Source organism: Sus scrofa, chromosome 2, assembly GCF_000003025.6.
Source record: "Sus scrofa isolate TJ Tabasco breed Duroc chromosome 2, Sscrofa11.1, whole genome shotgun sequence".
Classification (NCBI taxonomy): domain Eukaryota; kingdom Metazoa; phylum Chordata; class Mammalia; order Artiodactyla; family Suidae; genus Sus; species Sus scrofa.
This window is the reverse complement of record NC_010444.4, coordinates 111,813,148-111,840,225: the sequence shown is the minus strand read 5'-3', so window position 1 is coordinate 111,840,225 and position 27,078 is coordinate 111,813,148.

Genomic DNA, 27,078 nt, shown 5'->3' with positions numbered 1-27,078 from the left:
CCTGAGGCAGGGCTCTGATCCAAGCCACAGTTGCAGCCTCAGCTATAGCTACTGCAACGCTGGCTCCTTAACTCACTGCACTGGGCCCAGGATCAAACCTATATCCCAGAGCTCCCAAGATGCCATTGATCCCTCTATGTCACAGCAGGAACTCCCATATATATTTTTAAAAGGAAAAATTAATGTTTTAAGAGAAAATTTAGGGCTAATTATAACACCCTAAAAGTAGATGAAAGGATGAATTGGCAATATTATGTAAATCTGAATTTGTAAATTTTACTTATTTTTGCCTTCAGTTTCTAAAGTGAGAACCTATATTCATCAGAAAACTTCTATTTTCATTGAGAACTATGTCTAGATACTCATGTTGCAACAGAAGAAAGGATGGGGGAAAAATGTAATTGTAATGTATACATGTAAGGATAACCTGACCCCCTTGCTGTACAGTGGGAAAATAAAAAAAATATATTAAAAAAAAAAGAAAACTTCTATTTTGGTAAAGATTGGTAAACTAAGCAGCTTAAAGAATATAATGATGATTCAAGACAATGAAATCAGTAGATGACTGATTAAAGTTTTAATAACAGCCAATTACCTATCCCTGAACTCAATTTAGCTAAGTCATTCTGACTTATATTCTTGTCTTTTGTCTTTCTAGTGAGTATCAGAGCTAAAACAGCTTGAAATTTGAGCATATGCGAACTAGCCTTGTCAAGGTACCTTCTAAACATAATGAGTGTACTTTGGCAAACCTTGGTAAGCACAGGTCATTTTGTCAAGTGATTCTGTTACAAGATCTTGATGATACCTCTGGATTCAAACCATCATGCTTGAGCAGTTGCTGCCTAACAGGAATTTACTTCTATTAAATTGACTCAGAAAAGTTCTGCCTTCTTTACAAGATTTGGAAATGAAATACTAAATTTAGAACTGACTGGTATTAGATATCTTTGCTTTAAAATGCCACCTGGATAAAAAAAATACCTGGTGTGATCTTCAACGACTTTATCACTGACAATTTTGAAGATTACAAAAGATGCAAAAGCTCATGAAAGTTTAAATGATTATTGGTAAAAACCCCATTTTCCAAATTAGGGAATTAGTTATAAAACTTCAAGACCTAAAATTATGGTATGCATATGCTTTCAGTGAAACAGTAAAATTCAAAAGGCAGAAAATAGTTTGTACATTTACTGTCTTTGTTTCCTGAATTAGAGACTTAGAATGAAGTGTTGCAGATACATCTAAGGTGGCCCCTGTTATCCTTGGCTCCTGGTGCTCATGCTTGTTTCTAAGCAATACAATGTGACAAAAGTGATGGGATATTACTCCCATCATCAAATTAACCTGATATGAGACTCTCCTTGTTGTCTTGAGTGAGCCCTCATTTTGGGAAAGTCCCATAGCAAGGAACTACAGGCAACCTGTAGGAGTTGAAGGTTGCTTCCAGCTAATAGCCGTCATGAACGAGGTGCCCTCAGTCCTAAAACTACAAGAAAATAAGTGTTGCTGGCAGCCTGAGTGAACTTAGGAGTGAGTTCTTCCCCAATCAAGTATTCAGAAGATGAGAACACTGCTTAGTATCTCGATTGCAGTCTTCTGAAGATTTAAGCAGAAGATATAGCTAAGCCATGCCAGATTCCTGACCCAGGAAATTTTAAGGTAATAATCATGTGCTGTTTTAAGCTGCTAAATTTGTGGTAATTTGTTACAAAGTAATAGGTAACTGATAGAGATAGCAACAAGAAAATTATGAGGCCTTGCACTTCTGCATGTTAGACAGTTCCAAGTAGAGCACTCTAGGTGGGACAAGTGAGGGGGCTGAAGAAGACCTAGGATAGCAGAATATGCTAGGATATGAAGTTTTTTCAAGCAGAAATTCAGATATCAGAGCAATGTAATATAAGTGCAAGAAGATTCCTTGGTTAACATGGAGTACTGCACAATGTGATAATTTTTTGTTGGAGGCAGGATACCGTGTTGTAATCTGTACATGTCAACTTGTCCTCTAGTTATAAGGGGAGAGAACAAATAGCACTTCATAGCTTAGAGCAAGGGTTGGTAAACTATGCCTTTCAGGTTAAATCTGGCCTCCTATCTATTTTTTTAAATATAGTTTGATTAGAGAACAGCCATGATCATTTGTTTACATATGAGCTGTAATGACGGAATTGAGTAGTTGTGGCAGAGTCTGTATGGTGTGCAAAGCCTCAAACATCTACTCTCTGGCTTCCTACTGAACACATTTGCTGACCTCTTGGTTAGAACATGAGATAAATTAGAATTTTCCTATGTATGTATGCATCCATGGGCAAATAGTTAATCTAAAAAGAATGACACAATGCCATTTGCAGCAACATGGATGGAACTAGAGAACCTCATACTGAGTGAAATGAGCCAGAAAGACAAAGACAAATACCATATGATATCACTTATAACTGGAATCTAATATCCAGCACAAATGAACATCTCCTCAGAAAAGAAAATCATGGACTTGGAGAAGAGACTTGTGGCTGCCTGATGGGAGGGGGAGGGAGTGGGAGGGATCAGGAGCTTGGGCTTATCAGACACAACTTAGAATAGATTTACAAGGAGATCCTGCTGAATAGCATTGAGAACTTTGTCTAGACACTCATGTTGCAACAGAACAAAGGTGGTGGGGGAAAAATGTAATTGTAATGTATACATGTAAGGATAACCTGACCCCCTTGCTGTACAGTGGGAAAATAAAAAAATTATTAAAAAAAAATAAAGAGATCTTATTTAAGTGTTACTATATAAGAAAAACAGAACTCTGAAGACATATTGTAATATAAGCAATACAAGTAGCTTTATGAAGGCACATGAAAATACTACATGAATGCAAATGACCTGAAGAAACATTCAGGAATTAAAAAAATAGAACAAATGTATCCGAAAAGCCATTAATCAAAGATGCAACATAAGAAATTTTTTAGATATGAATAAATTGGCTAGTTCTTTCAGGCTAAATATTTTACATTTTAGTAGCTTTAATAAGAAGTAATATACAGCCTGATACATGCTGAATTCTTAAATTATACATGTACACACAAACACGACACACTCAAAAGGGAAAACACTATAACAAAAAAAGACATGTTGCATTTAAAAAGAGTTATCAGTATGGCAACAGACTTTTCTTCTACAATAATAAATTAAGATTAAAATTAGAGAATTTTGGGAGTTCCCGTAGTGACTCAGCAGAACAAATCTGACTAGCATCCATGAGGACGCAGGTTCAATCCCTGGCCTGTATTTCCGTGAGCTGTGGTTGGTCACAGATGCAGCTTGGATCTGGTATTACTGTGGCTGTGCTATAGGTCAGCAGACACAGCTCTGATTTGACCCCTAGCCTGGGAACCTCCATAAGCTGTGGGTATGGCCCTTAAAAGACAAATAATAATAATTATAATAAATTAAAAATAAAATTGGAGAACTTTGAGACAAAAATCTTCTGCTTAGTATTTTTATACTCATTCAACTTGATTTTCAGATGTTCAATCCAATAAATAACATACTATAATATGAAAATTAATAATATAATTTATAAATTAATTTTGAAATAATTGCCTAAGTTAATGAACAATTAAAGTAAATTAAGTGTATATTAATAGATAACATAATAGAAAAGAACTGGAAATTAACATTGAAACAAATTGTTCATAGCTGAAGTTAAGTAAATGTTTCAAATAGGGTTAAAACTGAAAAAAGTATTTCACATAGGCAGATAATTTAAAAGCAATAATTAGATAATACTATTACAAGTTATCAAACATCCAGAAAGTACTAACAAAGACAGTTAAATGTTTGAGAGACCTTGAGGCTGTAATTAAATAGCAGAGTACAGAATGACACAACCACATAAGAGAAGTTCAGGAGCTGTTTAATTAGGGAAAATAGGCTACATTTATTTTGTATATAAAATATGTCATATTTATGTCTTATTGTTAGGTATGGGTTATCCCTATCCATATCATGATTGGAAGGATAAAATCAAATTTTTGTCAGTGTTATTTCTATGCATAAAAATTATGGGATATTTATGTTCATACTTAACCTGTCTTTTCTAAATTTATTATGATCAACATATATTGTTTTCCAAAATAAAGCATATTACAAACATTTGAAATGAATATAGTAAAATATTTATCTTGGATATTAGCAGTATTAAAGATTAATTATATTTTTGTATTTGCCTTAATGCAGTTTTAAAAATTCAGGATTACTTTGATGTTAATAATCATATCATATAATTAGTTCAGAGTCCCAATATTGTTTCATAATAAAACTGACTGCATAAGAACATGGAATAAATTTTATATGGTAACAAGGAATGCCAGTGTTTAATAGCAACACCATTTTTGTCAAGTTACTAGCCTAAACAATTGGGCTATGGATACACAAAATTTGAGAATAGTTGTTTAGACAGAATTAACTGTCTTCTTTTAAGCTGCGATACTTTGATTCTAAATCGACCACCATTATGAAGTAATGTACCATCTTAATAAATGATATGGAGTCAGTCAAGTTTATTAACGCCAGATCATAAAAATTAATACTTATTTCTAGGGAAGTAAGTCAAGAATGATCACATGTCAGGATTTTTTATGTTTGGTGCTTAATACTAGCATAAAATGCAACAGTTAAAAAAATATACATATCTGAAGTGGTATGACTTGTATTCCTTTGTGGCATTTGGAATTTTCATAATTGGGAAAGCAGGGTGGCCTGACCTCTAGGGAAAAAAGCTGAGGTTGGGGAAGTAGGAATCAAGATTAGAATTGGAGATAAACACCTAGAGCCACACCACTTATTCTGGTCAGGAGAGAAGGGAGCAGGTAAGGTACAGGTCTTCATAAGGAAAAAAGGTCTTTAGGTGTTGCTTAGAAATGAGCACAGTGCAGAGCTGGGATAACCAGGTGGTGCTGGAAAAGGAGAATTGTGATTTACAAGGAGAGGCTTGGAGACAAATAAAAGAGGTTTGGCAACATATTCATGGTCATTAAAGCAGCTGAGCTTCATAAATCTAAAGTCTGCCAGAATCATTATTCAGAGTTTCCCATGTGTAAATCAGTTTGTGGGCTAGGAACTGGCATATGTAATTATTTGTTAATAGTAGGGACATACACAAGTAGGACTAAAACAGCATCAATGAAAAATATGTACTTATTTGTAAAATAATTTGTTCATGAGAAAGAAGTTATTTTCATGGAAAGGAAACAAATTCAAAATCATAGTATTTACCATTCAAAATAAGATGTAAAACAGATCACAGTTTATGTTTACAGGTCAAGCAGAATTATAAATCCAATTACTTTTAATTGAACTGAATATGCAGAAAATTCCTTTGTGAAGGAGCTCAAGACTATAAAGTTTGTTATAAACATGATAAATATAACATATATTGAGAAAACTAGGTAGGTGATTGAAGTAACAAAGAAATACAAGAACTCCTGACTGCATATTTCATAATACTATTAATTTAATGCACAGTGTAAAACTCAAAAACAACTGAGAAATGCGACTTTTAAAAAGAGGGAGCATAGATAAAGCTGAAAGAAAGTAATGTAGTATAGAGTCCAGCTGCTAACTCAAAGGAGGAAATAGAAACATTTCATACTTCTTGGCATCCTTCTACTGTAAGGTTTTCTGTATTTCAGTTGTTGATATTCCTAATCCATTAGGGTTTTACTTTTTGGCAAGGTAAGAACAGAAAAGACTTCATTGTGCCACTATCAACAAAGTTTAAGTAATTATACCTCACAAGCTTTCCAAAAAGGATTTTTCTTCTCTGGACTTTGAAACTGGGTGTTGGAGAAAGCTTCCTGGTGTGGTATTTCTCAGTTTTCATTTGCACTTTGGCTAAGAGGCCTATTTTTGCACTGCCTTTTTCTTATTTTGATAGATCCAAGTTGGTTTCATTTCTTGAGTAGCAGATTACTTTGAAATTACTGCAGGTGGCTAAGAGGATTTGGTTTTGTCTCAGGATAGGCAGACACCAATATACTGTGGTTCCACTTAATGTAGCAGATTTTTACTAGTATACCTGTGCTTGCCCATTCTTTCTGTACTACCAACTAGTTTATCACTTTTGTGATACAGTTTATAGATTTAATATATTTGATATCAATGAGAGGTTTGCTAGATTAGGGCTTTGCTCTAAGTAATGAAAGGAAATAGGTTTCCAGAAATTGAGTTGTTGAAAAAAATGATTTTTTTTCATGTTTAGTAGGTTGTCTTGCCTTCATTTTTTATCCTAGTTCCATATATTGTTCAATAAATTCAGTCTTAATTATAAGTTCTTTTGTCAAGCCATAACTCTGAAATAACCTCTCCATCTATTTTTTATCATTTCCTCTTTTGTTTTCCCAAAGTTCACTCATTTTGCCTGTATTAACTAAGTTAATCTTCAAAGCAACCCTATGAGGTAGGAACATTAATATACAAAGAAAAGGAAACTTAAGCATAAAGAATTATGAACAAAGGTGGTACAGTGACATGTAATAGAATTCAAGCCCAAGCAATCTGGCACAAGGCTTATTAGTTCCTTAAATACCTGCTTTACAGCATTTTAAACTGGGCTCTGATATCAATTAACCATGCAAGAACACTTAATTCCATCTTTCATTCATAGAGAATATATTTAATATTTGATTGAGAGTTCACTGGTAACTGGAAGAGGAAACTAGTTTTTCTATCAATATTTCCTAGTTTGACTTATACAGTTGTTATAAATACACTTGCTCTCTAAGATATGGGTTCTAAGAGACTTAAATTGATCTGTTCATGTCTGGTCAGGTAAAATTGAGACAGTTATCTTTTAACATTCTAGCTTTTAAAAATAAATTCAGAGACCCCATGATACTGCTGCCATTTATTTATTGATTCTTTTCATTTTTTAGGCCTTAATTCATTATGTTTATATAAGAAAATAAATATACACACACTAGTATTTCAAGTAGACAGTAAATTTTTTGCAGTCTATTATAACCAGATAATATCACAAAGATAGTCAATTCCAAAACTTTATATCTACAAATAAGAAAAAAACTTAGGACCAGAAGTCATATATAGTTTGTTTGTGGTTGCATAGTACTTCAGTAATGAAATATGGATAAGAATTTAGCAGGGTGGCCTCTAGGCTAGTTCACTTTGTACTATAATATACAGATGTTGGGTTTAAAAAAAAAGTGGAGTTCACATCCTGGCTTAGTGGTTAATGAATCCGACTAGGAACCATGAGTTTGCAGGTTTGACCCCCGGCCTTGCTCAGTGGGTTAAGGATCTGGCATTGCCATGAGCTGTGGTGTAGGTCACAGATGCAGCTCAGATCCCACATTGCTATGGCTCTGGTATAGGCTGGTAGCTAGAACTACGATTAGACCCCTAGCCTGGGAACCTCCATATGCCGCGGGTGCAGCCCTAGAAAAGCCAAAAAAAAAAAAAAAAAAAGCTTCACATATCAGGCAACAAAATTTTGCAATTCAGCCCAAGACATAGACTTGATAAGAAAAAAGTCATACTCAAAGCAATACAGATAAAAATTAATATGCTATATTAAAATGTATCTAGATATTTATATTATCAAGCTTCTGCAAAGACAGCAGAGTAGAAGGACTGGAGCTCACTTTCTTTCATAAAAACAATAAAATTACAACAAATGCTGAACAACCTTCAACCAAATGGACTGCAAACTTTCAAAAAAGATATCCTACTCCAGAAGACAAAGAGGAAGTCACATCAAGATGGTAGGAGGGGCGATTATGTGCTATAAGCAACCCCATACCTGCTGGGTGGGCAGCCCACAGACTGGAAAGTAACTGTACCACAGAAACTTACCTATGGGAGTGAAAGTTCTGGGCTCCACATCAGATCTCCACACCTTAGGATCTGACACTGGGAGAAGAAGCATCCAGAGCATCTGGCATTGAAGGCCAGTGGGGCTTATGCACACAAGCTCCACAGGACTGGCGGAAATGGAGACCCTATTCCTACAAGGTACACACAAATCTTCAAGTGTTATGGGTCGCAGGGCAAAGCAGAGACTCTATAGGATTCAGGGTTGGACCTGACTGCAGTTTTTGGAGGATCTCCTGGGAAAACAAGGGGAGATTATGGCTCGTTTTGGGAAGGACATTGGAGGCAAAGGTCTCTGGAATAATCATCAGCATGTGTTCCTCTAGAGTTGGCATTTTGGGAAAATCTGACCCCACCAATCAGGACTGAGAAGCCCAAGGCCAAACAATAATCAAGGTGGGATCACAGCCCGACCCATCAGTAAACAAGCTGCATAGAGACACCCCACCCCCCAACCCCAGGCACACAGCCACCTTTAATCTCACTCAGAGATGAAGCCCCACCCACTATAGAGATATAAGAATCAGTTCTACCCTACCAGTGGGGCAGGCACCAGTCCCTCTCCCATCAGTAGGCCTACAGACAGAAAAAAAAAAAATATTTAAAGAGACAATAGCTGAAAAACTTCCCTGGCCTTGCTCATTGGGTTAAGGATCAGGCATGCTGTTAGCTGTGGTGTAGGTTGCAGACCGGGTTCAGATCCCCCATTTCTGTAGCTCTGATGTAGGCTGGCTGCTACAGATCCAATTGGACCTCTACCCTGGGAACCTCCACATGCCATGGGTCGGCCCTAAAAAAACCAAATAAATAAATAAGTAAATGTCCACTGACAGAAGAATGGATAAAGAAAACATGGTACATATACACAGTGAATATTACTCAGCCATTAAATGTAAGAAATAATGCCATTTGCAGCAACATGGATGGACCTGGATATTATCACACTAAGTGAAGGTAGTTAGTGAGACACCAACATCATGTACTATCACTTACATGTGGAATCTAAAAAAAAAGACACAGCGTACTTCTTTGCAGAATAGATACTGACTCAAAGACTTTGAAAAACTTATATTTTCCAAATGAGACAGGTTGGGGGTTAGGGGGATGTGCTGGGGGTTTAGGATGGAAATGGTATAAAATTGGGTTGTGATGACTGTTGTACAAGTGTAATAAAACTCACTGAGTCATAAAAGAGATGGGAAAAAGATACAGATTAATATTATCATCAAAGAAAATCTACTAATGACTCAATTCATGAAGCTTTAGCCAGGAAGAAAAATATCTATGGTTTACCATAAATCTGATTACATGCTTAGACTGTATAGCATGTGGATAGAATGCTTAATATATTTTTAAATTACAGGTGCATTTGCTTGAACTCTCTGCTCAACTTATACATTGGCAGTAAAACCATTCACACATAATATTAAGAAAATGCTTTAGATTCAATCAACCATGGAAATGTTGGCAGTTCCATGTACTATTTGTGTGATCTTGGCAAAATTACTTAAAAAATGTCTTAGTTGCTTTGTCTATGAAATGGAGATAATGCTGAACTTAAATATTGCTTTCAGCTAAACATGTAAAGTGCTTTATACTCTCTGACAAATAGTAGATAGTTCAATAAAATAATATTTTAGTACCTTTATTGCTGGTATTAAGTACTCAATGAACAAATTTATCGCAAATATTACTCAGGGTTGTTCTATAGAATTTAAGTCAATGAGAAAAGTATTTTTTCCTTCTAGTTGTATAGTCTTTTTGGCGAGTAGGTTGTGAAGAAAGTTCAGTTAAACTTAGAATCTTGAAATATGCTCTGGGATGGGTACAAGACTAGAAAACATATGAGTTCTCATTTCAGATGTAAAGTAAATGCATGTTGAAAATATAAAATATTAAAAGAAAAACTGCTAACAAATAAATAAGATCCTTGGAACTTGCAAAGTAAGTGTAATGAGAAGTTCCAAACATAATTAGATCTGAAGGTAGGTCACTCACTTAGAATGGCTTTATATAGCAGTGAATTTTGAGCAAGTTGTAAGCAAAAATGTTATGAGTAGAGAAGAATGTAATGGACTTTCCAAATGTGAGGAAGGGTTTTAGAGAACACACTGTGAGCTAAAAAATTGAATATGGCTATCAACTTGTTTCTTCAGGTGAAATACAAATTTTTCTTAGGAATTGGAGAATATAAGAGCATGAACGATGGTTCAACTGACAGGAATACTGGATGAACACACATAATAGGGTCTTCAATGTCTTTCAGTTTGGGGGCAGAGATCTCACTGATAGGAGTAGTAATGCAATCCAAAAATTGCATCACTTGACAAACATTTTTATTTAGGGAATCTGTTATAGTCTTGAATTGGATTTACCATTCAATTAACCTTTTTTTTAAGCAGTTGATATGATTTTGGTGGTCAGTGATGACTTCTGTGCCTGTGATGCTTACTTTTGTGGGACATAAATGATGGTCCTCATTTTATGTTTTCTATCAAAGGTGTATAACTTTTTAGCTCATAAATTTGTTAGGTGGTCCAATTCATAAAAAGCAAAAGCTAGTTCCAGATTGAATAAATTTAATAACTTTAATTAAATCACTTTAATAACTTTAATAATTACTTTATTTCCTATTTTATAGTAACAAATGCCATTCACATAATTTTTTAAAAATTCATAATCCATTAATTTATTGATAAACATTTCCCAGTTTAGCCCAAGAATGAGCTAACCTGCAAAGAAAAGATAAAATATACAGGGTACTTTAAAATTAATCAGATTATATAAGATAGTAGATTGCCAATTTAGGGATTTCTATAATTTTCCTGTGAAGAGTGTCTCTAATTATCAGCCTCTACCACTCTCAGCAGTGCCATCTTTAACTACTACTGTGTTCCTATCTTTCACTGCCACTGCATGACACAGTTATGCACAGTTTAAGCAGATTTTAATTCTTCTCTTAACTGACACTATAATATATAGCAGAAATCATCAGTGATCACATTGTGATGTATACGCTGAGCAAACAAATGAATGAAAATATGTTTTTCCAATGAAAATTTCTTTCAGAAGTGATTTTATTAAGATGATCTATGCCAACCATTATAAATGTATATATTCATGTACTTCACAGAATGTACAGTTTCTATATAGAGGTAATATAATACAGTGGATGGAATTTGTAGTCAGATGGGAAAGTGTTCAAATCTTGCCTTTAAATGATATTTTCACTACATGAATCTAGATATGAATCTAGAATTAGTATTTAAATTGCCAACACTGTTTTTTCCATCACGTGTAGAACAGAAACCTAATGGGACACTACTTTAATGAAAGTCCTCCATGTGGTATTATCATCATCATCATCATTAACATATATTATATTAATATATATAAATTTATTAATTAGTACGTTCTTTTTCCCTCCTCCATTATTCCAAAAACATTTTGTATATATTTCTAATTTAATTCTTATCATATTGCTATGTCTCGCTCTTCTCTCCGAAATATAGAATATAATGGAGGTGAATAGAGATCTTTGGTAAATGAATTAGTAATAAGGTCTGAGATACTACACATATGTGTATATACATATATATAAATCAAATATGAATATATTATTTTATATTGAATATATAAGTGAAAATAAAAAGAATTGTCTGCCTCTGAATATATTTTTATTTAAATGAAATCTAAAATTGGCATGCAAACAAAAATAGAAATAGTATTTAGGTTTAGTAGTGCCATATTATTACATTATAATTAAATGTGTTTAGCATCATATGTAAAATGATTCACTCTGCTTTTTAAAGACTTAAAGCATTTTAAAAAATGATAGAAATTTTTTTTTAAAAAGGTAGTTAGTGCCAGAGCATACATACAGTTTGATAAAGTAGAGGGAAAATAATTATTGAGATAAAAATGACGGGTTCAAATCAAATTTTTTAGGCTTGACATATAATGGAATGAAGATGGAGCACAGAAGAAAAGCATAATAAGAGACAATGAGGAAAGGGTGATGAAAGAACATGAATCAGAAAAAAAAATGTGAGGAAAAATTAAAAAGGGAGATCAAATACAGGCAGGATTGAGCTAAAGATATGGAAACAATGAAGTAGTTGGAAAAATAGTAAAAATAAGGGAGGAAATATTTTCTCATTTTACATAGAACTACTGTGGCCAACCAGCCTTTACAAAGGGCATTTGCATACTTTAAATCAAAAGGTAAATTATTTTATGTTGCTTTTAACCCTTTCTGGAAATTGATGGGGAGATATAAGACAAAAACAGTTGGTGCTGTTGTAATAGCAAGAGAGCTTTGCAAAGTTGGTCTTTTTGTTTTGGTAGAGATGTTACACAGTCTTTAAAAATGGCAAAAATATGGTCTAGAAACTGCACGAGAATAGGAAAGAAAAACTGAAGGGAGAGGAAGAGATCTTGAAGTGGGGAGGGATTAGACACACACGGGCATGTAAAAGCCTCTGACACATGAGGACACAGATTATATATGTCTACACTTGTGTGAATGATGTTTGGGGAAAATCTCAGGGGATAGAAACTGAGATCCACACCTGGGATGATGTAGTAGAATATCAGGCCAGCAGTGTAAGAATTGTGTGACAGTCCATAAATGAGCAAATATAACTAGCAGTGATTATGTAGAACACTATTCCACCACAGCTGGGATAGATTTTTAGTCAATTATCTCAAACAAATCTAAAAAGATAGGGCACCTGAGTTGACAACCTGCTTAAAGTGATTTGAGATAGGTACACATAGTAAAATACTCAAATGGTGTGAGTCAGCTCTTTCTAGAGATGAGAAACTTATTCAAATAAACAAAGAAAGGTGATTTCTTAAAAAAAGAGTTAATTCTGGAGTTCCCATCGTGGTGCACTGGCTAACGAATCTGACTAGGAACCATGAGGTTGTGGGTTCGATCCCTGGCCTTACTCAGTGGGTTAAAGATCTTGCGTTGCCGTGAGCTGTGGTGTAGGTTGCAGATGTGGCTCTGATCCTGCGTTGCTGTGGCTCTGGTGTAGGCCAGTGGCTACAGCTCCGACTGGACTCCTAGCCTGGGAACCTCCATATGCCATGGGAGTGGCCTTAGAAAAGGCAAAAAGACAAAAAAAAAAAAAAAAAAAAAAGTTAATTATTTTGTTTTTAGCTACTTGGTTAGGTTGGTTAGCAGTTATTAGTAATACAATTATCCCTCTAAATTTTTTAACCAGTTCATCTTTTCTAACCCCTTTTTGTTCAAGAACCCAAGTTTAGTCACTGCAAGAACACAGTGAGGATGAACCAGGCCTGTCCAATGCCAGTGTTAGCACAAACTGCCTTGACTCAAGTGAATAGCTGTTACTTCCATCTCTCAAGGAGTTAGGCTCACTAGGGAATTTGGTTTTCAGAGGCAATTCACCTACTGGAAGTTTTTCTAAAGGACTATATTAACAGAGACTTTCAGTGTGCTTATTTTGAAATATCATGTCTGTAGGTAATATTTGGGACACAATCTATTTTTATTTTTTATTAAAGTTTAGTTGATTTACAATATTTTGTTAGCTTCAGGTATAAAGCAAAGTGATTCAGTTATATACATCCCTATCTATCTATACATCTATTTTTCAGATTCTTTTCCCTTATAGGTTATTACAAAATATTGAGTATAGTTCCCTGTGCTATATAGTAGGTCCTTGTTGGTTATCTATTTTATATATAGTAGTGTATATACGTTAATCCCAACCTCCTGATTTATCCTTTCATCCTCCTTTCCTCTTTCATAACCATAAATTTGTCTTCTATGTATGTGTTTCTATTTCTGTTTTGTATATAAGTTCATTTGTATCTTTTTTTTTTTTGACTCCACATATAAACAATAGCATATATTTGTCTTCCTCTGGCTTACTTCACTTAAAATGATAATCTCTAGGCCCATCCTAGAGATTGAAATGGCATTATTTCATTATTTTATAAAAAAAGAATAGGCTGCTCTCCACACTGGCTGTACCCGCCACTAACAGTGTAGGAGCATTTTGTTTCCTCCACACCCTCTTTAGCATGTTATTTGCAGGCTTTTTGATGATGGCCTTTCTGACCCATGTGAGGTGATATATCATTGTAGTTTTGATTTGAATTTATCTAATAATTAATGATGTTGATTTTTATGTGCCTGTTGGTCATTTGTATGTCTTTGAAGAAGTGTCTGTTTAGCTATCTCCCATTTTTTGATTGAGTTGTTTGTTTTTTTATTAAGCTGTATGAGTTGTTTATATATTTTGGAGACTAATCCTTTGTCACACTGTTTGCAAATATATTCTCCCATTTTTGAGTTGTCTTTTCATTTTGTTTGTGGTTTCTTTTGCACAAAAGTTAAGTTCTTTTTGCAAAAGTTAAGTCCCATATGTTTATTTTTGTTTTTATTTTCATTACTCAAGGAAATGGATCAAAAACGTATCGCTATGACTTATGTCAAAGAGTGTTCTATTTTTTCCTCTAAGAGTTTTATAGTATCCAGTTTTACATTTAGGTCTTTAATACATTTTGAGTTTATTTTTGTGTACAGTGTCAGAGAATGCCCTAATTCCAATCTTTCACATGTAGTTGTCCAGTTTTCCCAGCATCACTTATTAAAGAAACTGTCTTTCCCCACTCTATATTCTGTGCACAATCTATTTTAATATGTATACCTGCTTCTTTTTCTCAAAACTGGAGTTAGTACACTTCTTCCATTTATTAACAGTCATCCACTATAACAAAACTTGAATGATAATAAAATCTTTTTTTCTGATTTTCACTGATTGTCCAGGAATTCTCAAGTGAGTTGAATTAGAAGAAATAATAGTTTCCATTTTAATAAGCATTTTACTGGAGTATATTATATATACTAAAATGCACAAATCATAATTATCACCAAGTGAACTGACTCATTCATCATATCTCCCTGTCTCTGTCTCTATATATTAGAATACAACTTATATTAAACCATTTCTGCTGTGGAGTACAATAAAATACAACTTTGTTTTGTCTCCTTTGTACCATTAACATATATTTAGTGAAGGAAATATAGATTTTTTTTTTTTTTTTGCTGTTGATGAAACCTGGGACACTGGCCAAGAATCTCCACAATATCTTTCTGGTCATTTTTTGATTAAAATATTTTCAGTCATTTTAAATTAAAGACTGTCTCAATTTAGTGGTTCAAATTTTACACTCCCAGAAAATAATCAAAACTTTGAACTTGTTTTAACATTTGGTGCTTTCCTCTGTCTTTCATGGCACTTCCTGGTCTTTCAGAGGCCCTCTCACATGCCTGACTCCTGCTGTAACTCCTGCACAGACGTGATGTACCTGCTCTTTCAGGACAGTATTCTTCCCACAGCCCCAGTTTTTCCTGCAGTCCATGTCCTCCAAAACCATCCAAGTGATCTTCCTAGGAAGTTTTACACTGGGTCTCGTTTCTATGGTCCCCAAATATTCTTATGCCTTAGCTGGGAAAGTTTGCTTCCCTAACAGCTTCCTCCTGCCAGCTGCCTCAAGGCAGTAGCTGTGTCCTCTGGCTATGTCATTCTTTCATGTTCCAGATGGCAGCCTTTATATACTGGCAATGTATCTCAAGCCACCTGATGGATCTTGTTAGAGGTCTTGTGAATAGACTTGAGGTAAAGGGCAAGGAGTTGGGAGTCACAGCCTAGCAGCAATACTCTCCAAAAAAGAAAAGAAAACAAAACAAAACCCATTTCACAAACTTTGGTTTTTATTCTCCTGATCTGTTTCTACCAACTATCTGGGTCAGAAGACCCAGTAACAAAGGTCTTCATGTCATAAAACCATTCTCAAATATTTGCTTTGTTCAGTTGTCTTACTTGTAGGGAACATCAAGAATACCATGAGTCCTTAAGATACTATTCTGTTCCATAGATATGTTTGTATAACAGCTATAAATGATTTTTTTTTGTCTTTTTGCTTTTTCTAGGGCCACTCCTGAAGCATATGGAGGTTCCCAGGCTAGGGGTCTAATCAGAGCTGTAGCTGCCAGCCTACTCCAGAGCCACAGCAATGCCAAATCTGAGCCAGTCTGCGACTTACACCACAGCTCATGGCAACGCTGGATCATTAACCCACTGAGCGAGGCCAGTTACCGAACCCGCAACTTCATGGTTCCTAGTCGGATTCCTTAACCACTGAGCCAAAATGGGAACTCCTATAAATGTTTTTATAAGCCTATTTTTTATTTCCTTAAGTATATATTATAATTTTCCCATGATAATGAATATTTTTATTTCATAAAACTTTAATTGCTATAGATTATTCCTTTCTATAATAATGTACCAATGAATGTACCTTATTTTATATAAAATATCCTACTTTGGATAAATTGCCTTGGATTATTTTCCCTCAATACAGGCTATTATATGTAAAAAGGTCACCATACCCCAAAAAAAACCTATAACAATGAAAAGACAGAGAACTATAACTCAGACAAGGGAGAAAGGAAAAACAGCTAAGTGACCAGGAGATTCTCAGCCTCCAGGAAAAAGACTTTAGACTGTTGATGCTGAAGATGATGCAAGACATTGGAAATAAACTGGAGGCAAAGATGGATGACATTTTGTTTGCTCAGGAAACATTGAGCAAAGAGATACAAGATATAAAACTTCAGCAAGAAGAGATGCAAAACACAGTAATTGAAACAAAAAATTCATTAGAAGCAGCCAACAGCAGAATACAGGAGGCAGAAGAACGAATAAGCGAGGCAGAGGGCAGATTAGTGAAAATTATGAATGTGGACCAGAAAATAGAAAAAAGATTGAAAACAAATGAAGAGATTCTCAGAGAACTCTGGGACAACATTAAATGCACCAACATCCATATCATAGGGGTGCCAGAAGGAGGAGAGAGAGAGAAAGGGACAGAAAAAATATATGAAGAGATAATAGCCGAAAACTTCCCTAACATGGGAAAGGAACCACTCACTCAAATCCAGGAAGCCAAACAAGTACCATATAAAATAAACCCAAAGGGGAACACCTTGAGACACATACTGATCCAACTGACCAAAATTAAAGACAAAGAGAAAATATTAAAAGCAGCTAGGGAAAAGAAACAAGATTCAAGGGAACCCCGATAAGGTTATTGGTAGATTTTTCAGCAGAAACTCTGTAGGCCACAAGAGAGTGGCATGATATCCTTAACGTGATAAAAGGAAAAAACCTCCAACCAAGATTACCAAGCAAGGCTCTCATTCAGATTTGAAGGAGAAATCAAAAGCTTCACAGATAAGCAAAAGTTGAGAGAATTCAGCAACACTAAACCAGCACTGCAACAAATACTGAAGGAACTTCTCTAGGCAGAAAAGAAAAGGCCACAACTAGAAACAAAAACACCACAAATGACAAGGCTCACCAGTAAAGGCATATCTATAGTAAAGATTCATAAAGATACGAAATCATCCACGCACAATTATGCCACCAAAATCAGATCATGAGAAGAGGAGGGTACAAATGCAGGACACTGGAGATGCACTTGCAATTAAGAGACCAACAACTTAAAACAATCTTGTGTATACATAGACTCATATCAAAATTTCAGAATAACTGCAAACCACAATATATAAGGCAACTGCTAACAATGTTAAAAAGATAAATCAACAATAACATAACAACAGTGGAGGAGGTTAACATCACACTTACACCAATGGACAGATCATCCAGAAGGGAAATCAACAAGGAAACAGGTTAAATGAAGTATTAGACCAGATGGACTTAATAGATATTTATAGGACATTCATGAAAAAGCAACAGAATACACACTCTTCTCAAGCACACACATAACATTCTCTAGGATTGATCACATTCTGGGCCACAAATCAAGCCTTGGTAAATGTAAGAAAACTGAAATTGTATCAAGCAACTTTTCCAACCATGATGCTATACAACTGGAAATCAAGAACAAGAAAAAACTGCAAAAAACACAAACACTGGAAACTAAACAACATGCTACTAAACAACCAATGGATCACTGAAGAAACCAAAGAAGAAATTTCAAAATATCTAGAGGCAAATGACAATGAAGATATGACACTCCAAAACCTGTGGGATGTAGCAAAAACAGTTCTAAGAGGAAAGTTTACAGTAACACAAGCCTACCTCAGGAAACAAGAAAAAGCTCAAATAAACAACTTAACTTTACATCTAAAGCAGCTAGAGAGAGAAGAACAAAAAAGACCTAATGTTAGTAGGAGGAAAGAAATCATAACGATCAGAGCAGAAATCAATAGAATAGAAACGAAGAAAACCATAGAAAAGATCAATGAAATGAAAAGCTCATTCTTTGAAAAGATCAACAAAATTGATAAACCCTTAGCCAGACTTACCAAGAAAAAAAGAGAGAGGACTCAAATGAGGAAAATTAGAAATGAAAAAGGAGACATTACAACGGACATCACAGAAATACAAAGGATCATAAGATACTACTATATGCAACTATATGCCAATAAAATGGACAATCTAGAAGAAATGGACAAATTCTTAGAAAAGTACAATCTTCAAAGACTAAACCAAGATGAAATAGAAAAGATGAGCAGCCCAATCACAAGTACTATAATTGAAACTGATTTTAAAACTTCCAATAAACAAAAGTCCAGGACCAGATGGCTTCACAGGCAAATTTTATCAAATATTTAGAGAAGAGCTAATGTTTACCTTTGTGAACCTTTTCCAAAAATTTGTAGAGGACGGAAAACTCCCAAACTCATTCTATGAGGCCACCATTACCCTGATACCAAAACCAGAAAAAGATATCACACACACAAAAAACAACAGAAGATTACAGGCCAATTTCACTGACAAACATAGATGCAAAAATCCTCAACAAAATACTAGCAAAGTGCATCCAACAATACCTTAAAAGGATTGAACATCATGATCAAGTGGGATTTATTCCAGGGATGTAAGGTTCTTCAATATCCACAAATCAATCAGTGTGATACACCACATCAACAAACTGAAGAATCAAAACCATATGATCCTCTCAATAGATACAGAAAAAGCCTTTGACAAAATCCAACATCCATTTCTGATAAAAACCCTTCAGAAAGTGGACATAGAGGAACCTGCCTTAACATAATAAAGGCCATCTATGACAAACCTACAGCCAACATCATTCTCAATAGTGAAAAGCTGAAAGAATTCCCCCCTGAGATCAGGAACAAGACAACTCACCACTACTATTCAACATAGTTTTGGAAGTCCTAGCCACAGTAATCAGAGAAGAAAAAGAAATAAAAAATAATCCAAATTGGAAAGGAAGAAGTAAAACTCTCACTATTTGCAAAAATGACATGATACAATACCTAGAGAATCCTAAAGACACCACCAGAAAACTGACAGAGCTCATCAATGAATTTGGCAAAGTCTCAGGATACAAAATTAATACACAGAATTTGATTGCATTTCTATATACTGACAATGAAAGATCAGAAAGAGAAATCAGGGAAACAATCCTGTTTTCTATCACATCAAAAAGAATACAATACCTAGGAATAAACCTACCTAAAGAGACAAAAACTTGTACTCTGAAAACTATAAGACACTGATGAAAAAAATCAAACATGATACAAATAGATGGAAAGAGATACCATGCTCTTGAATTGGAAGAATCTATATAATCAAAATAACTATACTACCCAAGGCAATCTACAGTTTCAGTGCAATCCCTATCAAATTACCAAGGACATTCTTCACAGGACTAGAACAAAATATTTTAAAGTTTGTTTGGAAGCACAGAATAGCCAAAGACATCCTGAAAAAGAAAAATTAGGCTCCCAGACTTCAGACTATACTACAAAGATACAGTCATCGAACCATATGGTATGGGCACAAAGACAGAAATACAGATCAGTGGAACAGGATGGAAAGCCCAGAATTAAACCCACGCACTTACAGTCAATTAATCTATGACAAAGGAGGCAAGAATATACAATGGAGAAAAGACAACCCCTTCAATAAGTGGTGCTTGGAAAACTGGACAGCCACATGTAAAAAAATGAAATGAGGACACTTCCTAACACTATACACAAAAATAAACTCAAAACGGATTAAAGACCTAGATAGAAGACCAGATACTATAAACCTCTTAGAGGAAAACACAGGCCAAACACTCGCTGACATAAACCACAGCAGTATCTTCTCAGTTCCACCTCTTTCAGTAATTCCGGTAAAAACAAAAATAAACAAATGGGACTTAATTAAACTTCAAAGTTTCTGCACAGCAAAGGAAACCCTAAACAAAATGAAAAGACAACCCACAGAATGGGAGAAAATCTTTGCAAATGAATCTACTGACAGGGGATTAATATCCAAAATTTATAAACACCTTCTGTAGCTCAATACCAAAATAACAAACAACCCCATCAAAAAATGGGCAGAAGATCTAAATAGACATTCTCCAAAGAAGACATATGGATGGCCAAAAAACACATGAAAAGATGTTCAATATCATTCACTATTAGAGAAATGCAAATCAAAACCACTATGAGATTCCACCTTACACCAGCCAGAACGGCCATCATCAAAAAGTCTACAAACAATAAATGCTAGAGAGGGTGTGGAGAAAAGGAGAAAACGGAACCCTATTACACTGTTGGTGGGAGTATAATTTGGTGCAAGCACTGTGGAAAACAGTATGGAGATTCCTCAGAAAACTAAAAATAGAACTACCATTTGATCCAGCAATCCCACTCCTGGGTATCTATCCAGAGAAAACCACGACTTGAAAAGATACATGTACCCAATGTTCACTGCAACTGTATACAATTGCTAAGACATGTAAACCACCTAAATGCCCATGACAGAGAAGTTGATAAATAAGATGTGGTACATTGACAGAGAAGTTGATAAATAAGATGTGGTACCTATACACAGAGGAATATTACTTAGCCAATAAAAGCAAAGAAATTATCTCATTTACAGCAACGTGGATGGATGTAGAAACTATTAAGTGAAATCAGTCAAACAGCGAGATACCAACATCATACGCTACTACTTACATGTGGAATCTAAAACAAAAGGACACTTTGAACTTTGCAGAATAGAAAATGACTCACAGACTTTGAAAAATTATGGTTTCCAAATGAGATAGGGGTTTGGGATGGAAATGCTATAAAATTTGGTTGTGATGATTGTTGTTCAACTATAAATGTAATAAAATTCATTGAATAATTAAAAAAAGAAAAAAAAAGCATTTTTGCCTGCTAATTAGGCCTGTAGTGCTCCACACTCTGTTCTCCAAGCTGCACCAAGATGTGGACTTAATATCTCTACGTGTGCTCTCTAGGGCTAGCCTCTTTCCCCTGAACTTCACTGCGCTTCTTCATGGGCTGCTCTGCTGCTCTGAGATGGGTGGTTCTAGATGGTAAGATTTCAAGATATGTACATATAAGTGGAAGACATGGCTGCCTGTCAAAAAATAAAAGATCTGGGTACTAGGGCTCAAATAGCTTTTATTTATTCATTCATCAATCATTTCTTGTCTATGTTTGCCTATACATCCCAGACAGATGTTCAAATTATTTCAAGTCTTATAAGTTTTGTGTTTTTCTTCATATTCACTCAATTGTCCTTGTTAAGTTTGTTATAATTGAAAAATATTTTAAAAAATACATGGCTATTGTGAATGGGTTCTTTTGTTTCATTTATATAGTTGGTCATTGTTATTTTATCTAATTCATAGATGGAACCTTACTAAACTTAAATATTCTAAGTCTTTCAAAGTTATTCTGACTAAATAATTATAATATTATAAACTAATTTTAGCTTTAATCTCCGCTTTTTAATATTTATAGTCATCATTCCTTTATGGTGAAAAACTTTCAAGAAATATTAAATATAACGGTGAGATTCTTCCTATTTGTTTCAGTTTTACTAAAAAGAAGATACTAAAATGAATGTATTCTTTGATTCAGTATAGAATCTTATCAGTCTATGGCAAAAAATTGGTACTTAAGCAGTGATGGGCACTTCAAATGTAATTCTGATAATATGTTGGCAATTTTCAGAAATCACCTAGAAGAGGAAATGTCAAAATACGATAGGACCTGCTCTAGGTAAATTGATCCACAAAACCTTTATTGCAGTCATTGCAATTCTAAATCAGGTATCAGTGCTCACTGGAATGTTTCCACTACAGCTACATTTTCTTATATTTAAAAAGAACTATTTATAATCATTAAGTTCAGCTTTTTTTAAAAGTAGGAAAGTATGCTGAATCTTTTAAATGTGTATTTGGTAAAACATAGCAATAAAGCTAGTACAAGACATAAGACAGGTTTACCACAGATTTTAAGAAGCAATTATATAATTTCTCTTTTCTAAATATATAGTTAAATAAACAATTTTTAAAAAAATTCTTTGTTCTTTGACTGGTATTAGATTATACTTCTTAAAATAGATTATTAAATATTTTGATTTTATTTAAAATTTGAATTTATATTCTTTTCTCATTTTTCCCTTAAAAAGAAGGCAAGTAAAGACATGATGATTCTAGAGATTTTTATGGAAGACATCTTTTTTCCCTAGAGAAATTTTAGTATCTGATCATTTAACATGTGGAAAATTGATAGTATCAAGAATATACACTGCAATAAAAGCCACTAGTTACTACTCATTTGGTCATAATGATATTGAATGACAACCCTCGGTTTGCAATTACCATCTGGCTGAGGGAGGATTAATAACAAGATTGGTTTATGTTTAATGGAAATGATGAATCTTTGAGAAGAAGAATCTGAAGTAGGAATAGAAAGTAGGCAGAGCTTTTTTGAGTTGTTCATTTTTTTGACAATACAGACTTACCAAAATTAATTGCTACTTAATTCTACATTTAATGGTGATCCCTGAATAAACTTTAAAAGTTCATCTACACTAATGAAACAAAGATTATGTTAAAGCTTGTATAAATATTGGTATATTCATTATTAAAGTTTATAAATAATATTCCCAACAATATATTTTATCAGAAGAATAGGCTTGAAGTTCCATTATTTTCTGCAATTGAAAGCTTTTAAATTTATTCCTATGTTTACAATTCCCCTAAAACCTGGGGACTGTAGGGAGCCAAGATACATTCAAGGAGCAATTTATTTCTTCATGGACACAGAAGCTCTATTTGTCACTCCAGCCTCCAAAAAATTATCCAAAAGCATTTTTGTCTGAAACAAGTGTGCCACTGGGGGATTCGTACAGACTGTCTTAATCCCTCCAGGCAATGGAGTGAAGATGTGATTAATAAAAGAACTATGCTGTAAACCAGAGGTTGGCAAACTTTTCAATAAAAGGCCAGATTGTAAATATTTTAGGCTTTGCGGCCATACCATTTCTGTTGCAAATACTCGACTCAGCCATTGTAGCATGAAAGAATCCATAGACAATACATAACTTAATGACTGTAGCTATGCTTCAATAAAACATTATTTTTATATGCTTAAATTTGAATTTCATATAATTGTCATGTGTCATAAAATATTATTCTGCTTTTGAGTTTTTTAAACCTTTTAAAAATGTGAAAACCATTCTTAGCTTACAGTCTATACATAAACATGAACGCAGGTTAAATTTGCTTTCTCAGGCATTTGCTTCCATTGACCACTGTTTACTGCTCCTTGATATAAACACTTGAATCCTCTCAGGGTTCAAGCCTCTTAGGATAGAATTTATCCAGTAATTGAACAATTGATGATAATGATAATAGACCATCAGTTCTTTCAAGGGGTGCAATAAATCTAGTTCTGGAAGAGTGTCACCATACTCATCTTCCAAATGTTTTTTGCCTTTTCTTAGAAACATTAATTTTGCAAACTGTTGATTAGACCAAAGAAACAGAATTACTCCTAAAATTGTTTTGGGAAGGAAAAAAGCCCTTTTATGTGGCAAAGTTATCTCTTGCTTTTTCACCAATGAATTTACTTTCCAACTTAGAAGGTACAAACAGCATTTCCATGAGAAAATGAGATGTTTGTGTGTGCATGTATATATATTTCAGTAAAAAAATTGGCACTTAATTCACAGTGAGCCCAAACATATCCTCCTTGTCACTGCTTAAATTGCATGTCATTAAAGTTTTAGCTAGTGAGTAGCATGGGGTAAACGGAAGATTAGTTTGGGGAAGCCAGGGAGCTGCACGAAAGCATCAGGCCATATCAACCTTGAGGTTGGTAGGAACATAATAAAGGGATGAAGAGGCTAGGAAGAATACATTTAATTTAACATAAAAATGATATGTAGAATCTAATAAAAATGACACAAAAGAACTTAGAAAACAGAAACAGAGTTAAAAATTTTGAAACCAAAATCTGGTTACCAAAGGGGAAACATGGGCAGGTGGAGGGATAAATTAGGGGGTTGGGACTGACATATACACACTACTGTATATAAAATAACATGATGGGTAACAAGGACCTGCTGTATAACACAGGGAAATCTACTCAATACTGTGTAAGAACTTATATGGAAAAGAATCTGAAAAGGAAAAGATATATGTATATGTATAACTAATTTACTTTGTTGCACACTTAAAACTAACACAACTTTGTAAGTCAACTATACTCTAATATCATTTATAAAAGAAAAAATTATAATCAATTTCTTTATACTATTCTAGAGGAACAAAATCTACATATAGCTGAAGCAGAACATTTAGGACAGAATGGAATCTACTAATGATTGCCTTTCCTTTTGGTCTTTAATTTAGAGAATGTATGATTTGAAAGGTAAAGCCTAAAAAGAATAAATGAGTTTCTTATTTCAGGTAGAAATAAAAGTAAAATGAATGAAAACATTTGTTTTGAATAACTTGAAAAGTTTTCTTACCAAGTGTTTTATTAACCTAAAGCACTGATAAGACCCTGGTAATTGAAAATAAAAGGTCTTGTTGAAAGCCACAAATTATCTATAAACTTTAAAATGCAAATTGTTTATTTTTAATTTTTTTTCAGATTTTTTTATTTCCCCAATACATTATTTTTTTTCTAATGTATTTTTTATTGGCTACTATAGAGGAGAAAAGATTTAGATATTGGCAAGAGATTGTGCCATTACGCTTATTTTATCTCAGATTTACAGCATGAAATGCACATTCTGAATATTCAGGCATAATATATGTAGTATTCTCACATAAAATATGAACTATTTTACACTGGTTGAAAAATTACTTTTCAGATTTGATAGTTTTGACTTGTTTAATATATGCCTGGGACTTATGTTGAGTAGTTTGAATTTATTTAAATAATATTTTAGTGTGTATACCCAGACACACTGAATACAATTAATAACATTTCTAAAATATACAGTGCCAATGCAAAGTCCATGATTTAATGTAATTGGGAAAGTAGTATCTCCCCAGCTGGTCAGGAGAAGTCAGGATGAAGATGTCTCTTGAAATGTTTTAATCAGTATATATCCTCTACCCAAAAGTTTGGTTGGATGAAGTCCAGAATGATTTGTGTGTGTGTGTGTGTTCCTCATATTTATCAAATGTTAAAGTAGAATAAAAGAGCATAAAAACCCAACTTGTCATAAATGGAAAGCCTTAAAATTAACTATTTTTGTCATTCTCAGCTTTTTCTAAGACCTCACATTTGGCTACAGAAAAGCAAGGTTGTTTCCATCTTTTCAGGACACAATGAAGTATGTTATTCATTGGGCTGGTTGGTCTGCCAAAATTCCTTGGCAAAGGGAAAGTTCTGGCCAGCTAACTGTGATATAATAAATGATCTGACCAGATTGTCAATGAATTGAGATCTAAAGTTAGAGCCACTTTGGGGATGAAGAAATTAGTTATTTCTCTTCAACTTTTGCCCCAAAAATATGAATGCTCTGAAAAGAGTACTACAAATCTCTAGAGAATTTATACTGTAGAAAGTGGTGGTGTGTTTCTCATTTATCTAGTGTTATGAATCATTTATTTATTTACAAGAGAATTTTCACCATTAAACATTTACTATGTCTGGTTTTAAATATAACACATGTCCCTTTGGATAATAGGGCAAAGTTTAAAGAAAAAAAAAAAAACAGCTATCCATAATTTCACCATCCACACATACCCACTGTAAAAATCTTTATATATTAATAGTTGTTTCCTGGACTTGTAGATTATATGTTGCATGTGTTACTTTGTATTTTACTTTTAATAGCTTAATATTATAGTATAAGCAATTTAACAAGTAATGGATAAATCGTCATAAATCCTACCTAAATATTTCAAAGAATTCAATCACATCAATAATTTGTGGCCATTTAATGTATTGACTTACCAATATCTTCACACTTTCTTTGTAAATTGTTTTAATATCTATCATTGCTTCAGTTTCCATATTTCCACTATAAGATAAAACAACCGGAATTCCTGTTGTGGCACAGTGGAAAGGAATCTGACTGGGAACCATGAGGTTGTGGTTTGATCCCTGGCCTTGCTCAGTGGGTTAAGTATCCGGCATTGCTGTAAACTGTGGTGTAGGTCGCAGACTAGGCTCAGATCTGACATTGCTGTGGCTGTGGTGTAGGACGGTAGCTACAGCTCTGATTAGACCCCTAGCCTGGGAACCTCCATATGTCACAGGTGCGGCCCTAAAAAGACAAAAAGACAAATAATAATAATAATAATAATAACATGACCTATAATCCTATAATCCTGATATCAATGTTAAATTGTTGCCTTTAAAACTTCTGTAGTTTCTGCCCTGGTAAATTTAATTTAAAAACACAGAACTCTATGTCAGAAATAATTTTCACAAAACATGATGGTCAACACTGACACTCTGCCCACAGCATCAGTAGAGGCTGAGCTAATTTGTGAGGTCTCTAAATTTTTTATATGCTCTTTATGACATTATGCTTGGGTGTAGCCTTTCTCTGCTTGAGCACGTTTATTTCATTGACTCTCCTCATTAGTGTCTGTTACATCTTGGGTGAGAAAATATATTCATATAAATTAAATTTTACAAATGTTTAGTAACTTATGGACAGTCTTCTATAAAGATGTGGTATGAGCCAACCACTTTTTCATATACTTCTCCCGTACTTTCTTCAATGCTCTGTTTTTAACCCTGGACCATGGTTCTCGGTTTTCCATAATTTTTCACTATCCCTACTAGAGCTCTAATCTAAGGTAAACATACATTTATTAATTTATTCAACAAAAGTTTAATCA